Source organism: Lathyrus oleraceus, chromosome 1 (genome assembly GCF_024323335.1).
Source record: "Lathyrus oleraceus cultivar Zhongwan6 chromosome 1, CAAS_Psat_ZW6_1.0, whole genome shotgun sequence".
Classification (NCBI taxonomy): Eukaryota; Viridiplantae; Streptophyta; class Magnoliopsida; order Fabales; family Fabaceae; genus Lathyrus; species Lathyrus oleraceus.
In genome coordinates this window covers 446,903,672-446,910,991 of record NC_066579.1, presented here as the reverse complement: position 1 = coordinate 446,910,991, position 7,320 = coordinate 446,903,672, and the positions used below count along the sequence as shown (strand labels likewise).

Below are 7,320 nucleotides of genomic sequence, written 5' to 3'. Positions count from 1 at the left end.
TCGAACCAGTTGATATGGCACTTCCTTTGATCTGGTCAGGAGCGGGTTGAGTGCTTCGCCCTAAAGTTTGACCAGCATCTGGTTGTTTTGACTGGTCATCCTCATCTTTAGCAGTTTCTTCTTCATGGTCATCTTCGACCTCAGTTTCCATGTCAGTGTCATCGCCCTTATTTGCAGCATTTAATCCTGGATGAGGAGGAGAATCATCTTCAGAAGCTTCACTCATTGTAGCATCGAATTCTGCTACAGCCTGTCTGTCATGATCATTTTTGGGGATATCTTCTTCTTGGACTGCCTCTTCCAGAGTCTTCTCAGGTTCAGGATTAATTTTTGTCTGCGCCATCTCCATTGTTGATCCTTTTGTCGAATCCTTCGGAGAAGTGGACGTCGAGCTGACAGTTTTGAGAGCAGAACCACTATCAGGTTTTGGTTTGTTTTTATCTGTAGGTTTTCCTTCGACAGCCAATTGTTTCTGAAAATAATTCTAAGTTAGAAGAAAGAAATGCAATGAAGATGAATATAGATAGTCGAAATAAGGATTTACCTCAGGAATCTCAGTATTAAAACTAGATTTCCCACTCTCTGTATCCTTCGACTAAAGTTTGGCGGTTGGAGTACTTGAAGAATCTTTTTTAGTTGACTTAACAATGGATCTTTGGGAAAAGACCCTCTTCATTTTCTTCTTCTTCTGAGGAAGGGGTGTGGCTCTGGAGATTCATCACCAGATTCTTCATTCGGAACTCTCTCCTCTTCTTTCTTTCTTTTTTGGACTGGTGGGGGCTTTCGACTTACCTAGTCATGCAGACCAAAGCCGGTTAATTTCTTAAAAAGAAAAAGAATAAATGAAAAGGGTGAGGTTTGTACCTTTGTCGAAGGTTTCTTAGCAGCACCTGGTGACGCTTCGACGGAAGCTTTCTTGGTAGGGATCTTTACGGCTAAGGAAAGAAAGGAAAATTAGAAACAAATATAAGAAATACATGATAATACAGTTAGAATAACAAAAGAAAAATCGTGTTTTCTGTTAACACCTTCAAGAATGGGACTTTCCACGCGAACGTGTTTTATTCCAATATGAAGGTGTCCTTGGTAATCGTCCAGATGATACTTAGTCGGAACCACACGCTCAGCAGGTTTTTTGTAATGTTGACGAAGAATTTTCATATAGTCCCCACAAACGAACCAATCTGGAAATGGAGGGCTTAATGCCACGCCAAACTCAGCAGTTGGTAGAAGAGGAAATTTTGGTGGATGACAGCTGAAAGCCAGGTCATAGCGCGCTTCTGGTCGAACATGTGAAGGAAATAACAATTTTTCAAACCTCTCCGTCAATTTATGTTTTAATTCTACTACTGCTTCGCGTATGGTTCGACTAAGATCATCAGGTTTATACACGGTTTCGAAATATTTTTGAAATTTTTGTATTTCTTTAATGTGTCTTTGAATACCTTTTTTGGTCCGATCCTGCACGAAAGCAAAAGCATTTGTTAAATGTGGGGTGAAGGTTGTTACGTCAAAAAATATGGTAGAATAATAATCCTTCCACCACTCATCAAACTCAGGAGTACAGAGAAAAGATGGTCGAAAGATCACTGGTCGAATATCAAGAGAATCATCAGTTAGCTTCTTCGACAGCTCGTTGCTCTCATCTTCATTATGAAGGGAGTTGTAAAAGATGATAAATCCTTTCTTTGGGAAGATAGGTCGAGGTTTTATTTGGATCAAGCCAAACTGCCTAGCAACGAGAGTGGGTTGGTAGACTATCAAAGCTATTTGGGTTTTGGTTGCGTTATGATGGGAAAAAAGGAGCCTGGGGGTTAAAAATGATTCCCAAACATCCAAAAATATATTCTCATCCTTCTGCATTTCCAAGGGCAGTTGTTGGGTAAACCATTCAGGTCCAATTTTTCTACTAGCAAAGGGTGCCAAGTGATATGATACCTTTTGGAAAACATTGATAACACGAAATTATATCGCTTTTTAAGACTTAATTCAATTAAATTATTTTATCATTTACGCTAATTTATCCCATTTCATCAGATATTATGCAGTATTTCTTTTCTATTTACATCAGGTACCCATTTTGAAGCAAAAGTGAAAAAGGGAAGAAAAGGAGGTGTAAAAAGCAACAAAAAGGAGAGAAAAGGAACCAAAGGCCAAAGCCCAGCCCAAAGCGCACAAGTCACCAATGCTGTGCCTGTGACGGACGTCACAGGACGCGTGACGAGCGTCACGCGAAGTAGCTTTGTGACGGACGTCACACATGGTGTGACGAACGTCACACAACCCCACTACCTTTGTGGCGCAAGTATCGCCCTCAGAAGGACTTGAAGAATAACGTTAAGGAGTTGGTCTCCTATATGCACGCCGTGGATATAGCCACGCTGAAGAATGGGAGAAACGGAATGCTGCTACCAAGGCTATTATAAATAGCCATCTCACAAACCAAAAGAGGGAGAGTTTTTGCACGCTCAGTTTTGCGGAAGCTCTGCCAAATTTATTTTTCACGCCTTTGCCTATTTTTCTTCCTTTCCAGCATCGTCCACTTTATTTATTTTATTTTGCAAGCTTTGTTTTCTTTTTCCCTTGCAATTTATTTTCCCCGTTCTTAGCTTTTAGATATTTTTCGCGTAGTAGTTTCTACACCGGAAACTACTGGGCAACTTTATACCGGATTTAACCTTACGTTATATTCGAGTTTTTTATTTCCTTGATTTAATTTACCGTTTAATTGAAGAATCGAAGAACAAATCCTACCGGCTTGTGGAGGAGTGTTCAAAGACCATTGTATTACGCATTCAGGTTCTTTAATAGCTATTTAATTTTTAATGTTTTATTCTACTGTTTATTTACATTGCATGCCTGGAATGAGTCTGTTTATGCATGATATAGATTCTTATTTATTTAGCATGTCTGGCTAATTTGCCTAGGTATCGGTATGTAAAGTAAGCAGAAAGAGGGATCAAAACTAAGTCGGTCTATTCAAACTTAAAATTAGAATCAATCTTTTTATGGTCTTAACTTACAGGTTTAATAACAAGATTTTTTACAAAAGTAAAAGACATAAAGAAGTTGAAACCAACAGAGCGAGAGTTTGAGGTTTTAACTGGACAGTGTAAGTTAGTCATTAAATCTATCTCAGGGCGAGAGCAAGTTTTAGAATTAATTAAATTCTGACCTTTTTCCAAAAAGTATTTTTAAAGATTGAATGTGAGGACGAGAGTTAAGCATTTAGATTTAATTGTATAACCTAAGTCAACAGAGCGAAAGTTTGAGATAAGGGTGTTTAAAACGGTCAGTATTTTCTTAAAAAGAGTTTCTGCAACTTTATTGTTTTCAAAATATGATTTTTGACTTAATTATAAGTGACAGCAACATTAACATAAGATCATGGTTTCTTCAACAGAGCGAGAGTTTGAGATAAAACCTTTAACCAATAAAGTTAGTCGAAACGATTTATTTTAAAACCGAGAGACCGACAAGGAATTGATTCCCTAGTTTTGACGAACTACATACCGATATCCGTTTTATTAATATTTAATCTAGATCTTAGTTTAGCTCTTAGCTCCTTTCCCCAAACAATCAAACATTTTCACCTTAGATTTACATAGTAACCTTAGATAACGGTACATCGATTCATAAGTCCCTGTGGGATCGATATCTTTTAAAACTACGCGATAGAACTGTGCACTTGCAGTTTGTATCCCATTCTCGACTCACACAGTCGAGCGATCAAGTTTTTGGCGCCGTTGCCGGGGACTTCTATTCAATCGATATCGTAACTCTTCCGTTACGCTGTAGAGACTAAGGTTTCTTTTTCCTTCTATTCTTTCTTTCGTTGATTTGTATGCCACGCACTCGCTCTCAAGGCGAACCGCTCTATTTACGAATCAACGATATCGAACTATATCTCCGAGTCTTACGACGAATTCGGGAATATCGTGCTGAAAACAATCTCCCTCCTATAAACCTTCCTGATATCAAAAACATTTTTCCTTCTTTAACCGAGATGGCAGAACCAGCTCGTGCTCTTAGAGATTACGCCGCTCCATCGCAAGATGAACCGCATTCAAGTATTGCTCCGCCCGCAATCGAAGCAAACAACTTTGAACTTAAACCTTCACTGTTGCAGGCTGTGCAACAGAACCAATTCTCTGGAAATCTTACCGAAGATCCAAACCTTCATTTATCCATATTTGTTCAATATGCTGATACTGTTAAAGCTAATGGTGTCACTTCAGAGGCAATTCGACTTCGTCTTTTTCCTTTCTCATTAAGAGATAGCGCTAGAAGATGGCTTCAATCTCTACCTTCCAACTCAGTCACCACATGGAACGAGTTGAAGAAAGTTTTTCTTGCCCGATATTTTCCGCCAAGCAAAACAGCTATGTTAAGAGCCCAGATAAACGGATTTAAACAGAAAGACAACGAGTCTCTTTTCGAAGCATGGGAAAGATACAAAGACATGATGAGACTTTGCCCACACCATGGTTTGGAAGACTGGTTAGTAATTCACACATTTTATAATGGTCTCTTATACAATACAAGGTTAACAATAGACGCCGCTGCAGGTGGTGCACTAATGAACAAACCTTATGCTGATGCTTACCAGCTTATCGAGAGCATGGCCCAAAACCACTATCAGTGGGGAACCGAACGAACAACAGTGGAAAAACCTCAACCGAAAACTGGCATGTACGAGATAAGTAACCTTGATCACGTTAATGCAAAAGTGGATGCTTTGGTCCAGAAAATTGAAAGTTTAAACGTATCACCACCAACCGCCGTGGTTGCTATGACTCAGAATTGCGAGGTCTGTGGAATCCAAGGCCACACTCCTACGGAATGTCAACTCTTGACTGGAATCCAAACAGAGCAAGTAAACTATGCTCAAGGAAGCCCCTATTCGAATACCTATAACCCAAATTGGAAGAACCATCCAAACTTTTCATATAAGAGTAATAATGCTTTATACGCACCTGGACAGTCTCCGAATCAAACCCCATCTATACCTCCGGGATATCAGAAACCAAATCCTAACAATAATACCCCTAGAAAATCCAACTTGGAAATCATGATGGAAAACTTTATAGCTTCCCAACAACAAACCAATAAAGATTTCTTAAACCAGAACATACACACTGGCGAACAACTTAAACAACTAGCAAGCAAAGTAGATGCCTTGGCTACGCATAACAAAATGTTAGAAACCCAAATATCTCACGTAGCTCAACAACAAGCACCTACTGCTGCACCAACCGGTACATTCCCTGGACAGCCCCAACCTAATCCGAGAAGCCAAGCTCATGCAATTATATTAAGAAGTGGAACGGAAGTGGAAGGACCGTCTGATCCAAGGATAGAAAACCAAAACCCTAAGAAATCTACTGAGGAAAGTGAACCTAAGGAAAAGGAAGAGAGTAATAAGGATACCCTAGAAAAGAAGGAACCTTATGTACCTCCACCACCTTACAAACCACCTATACCTTACCCTCAAAGGCTTGTTAAAACCAAAGATGTAGGCCAATTTAGAAAATTTGTCGATCTCCTTAAGCAATTAAACGTTACAATTCCATTTACCGAAGCTATTACGCAGATGCCCTCATATGCTAAATTCTTAAAAGAAATTCTTTCTAATAAAAGGAAACTTGAGGATAGCGAAACCGTTACACTCCCTGCCGAATGTAGCGCTATAATCCAAAACATGCCCCCTAAACTCAAGGATCCGGGTAGTTTCTCTATACCCTGTCACATAGGAAAATTTGTCATCGACAAAGCCTTATGCGATTTAGGAGCCGGAATTAGCGTTATGCCTCTATCCATATGTAAGAGACTGGAAATGGGAGAATTAAGACCGACCAAGATGTCTGTACAACTAGCGGATCGTTCCATCAAATATCCTGTAGGAATCCTTGAAAACGTTCCCGTACGCATAGGTCAGTTTTATATTCCCACTGACTTCACAATTATGGACATTAGAGAAGATGATACTACACCTATTATACTAGGAAGACCATTCTTAGCAACTGCCGGTGCAATCATAGACGTAAAACGAGGAAGACTCACCTTCGAAGTAGGTGAAGAGAAAATTGAATTCATTCTTTCCAAATTCTTGAAAGCACCTGCAATAGAAGATACATGTTACTTCATGGATATCATCGATGAATGCATAAAAGAAGCAGAGTCAGGAGAAGACAAATCATCAGACTATCTTTTAGAAGACAAATCTAAACAATGCTTAGCAATAACACCAGATCCTACGCAGTGTCTTAACAAACCAACCCCTGATTTGAAGACACTTCCCAAAAATCTGAGATATGAATTCCTAGACTTAGAACTTGAACGACCCGTGATAGTCAATGTAGATCTAGGAAGACTCGAAACAGAAAAACTCCTACATATCTTAAGAAAATATCCAACCGCACTAGGATACCACATAACCGATCTTAAAGGAATAAGCCCTTCTATTTGTATGCATCGCATCATGTTAGAAGAAGACGGTAAAACCTCTAGGGAACACCAGAGAAGACTAAATCCGATCCTAAGTGAGGTAGTAAAGAAAGAAATAACCAAGTTATTAGAAGCAGGTATTATATATCCTATATCTGATAGCAAATGGGTCAGTCCTGTACACGTTGTACCAAAGAAAGGAGGCATAACCGTTATTGAAAACGAAAAAGGAGAAACTATAACTAAACGAATCGAATCGGGATGGAGAATGTGCATTGATTATAGGAAACTAAACAAAGCAACCCGAAAAGATCATTTCCCTTTACCATTCATTGACCAAATGTTAGAACGATTAGCTAAACATTCACATTTCTGTTATTTAGACGGTTATTCAGGCTTCTTTCAAATACCAATTCACCCTGATGACCAAGAAAAGACAACATTCACATGCCCTTTTGGTACCTTCGCGTATAGACGAATGCCGTTTGGTCTGTGTAATGCCCCTGCAACTTTTCAAAGATGCATGATGGCAATTTTCGCCGACTTTCTCGAAAACATCATGGAAGTATTCATGGATGATTTTTCTGTATACGGACAAAGTTTCGAAGAATGCCTTGAAAACCTGGAAAGAGTTCTTGAACGATGTGTAAAAGTAAACTTAGTACTTAATTGGGAAAAGTGCCACTTTATGGTACAAGAAGGAATTGTTTTAGGACACATCATCTCGAACAGAGGAATTGAAGTAGACAAAGCCAAAATAGAGGTAATCGAAAATCTTCAACCCCCAAGAACCGTGAGAGAAGTACGAAGCTTTTTAGGACACGCCGGTTTCTACCGACGATTCATCAAAGACTTCTCTAAGATAACTAAACC

The 7,320-nt window shown here is 39.2% G+C and overlaps 1 pseudogene; it reads right to left on the bottom strand.

Annotated features, from left to right (window-relative positions):
- Positions 1 to 4,391: 4,391 nt before the first annotated feature.
- Positions 4,392 to 4,491, bottom strand: LOC127116495 (uncharacterized; annotated as a pseudogene).
- Positions 4,492 to 7,320: the final 2,829 nt, after the last annotated feature.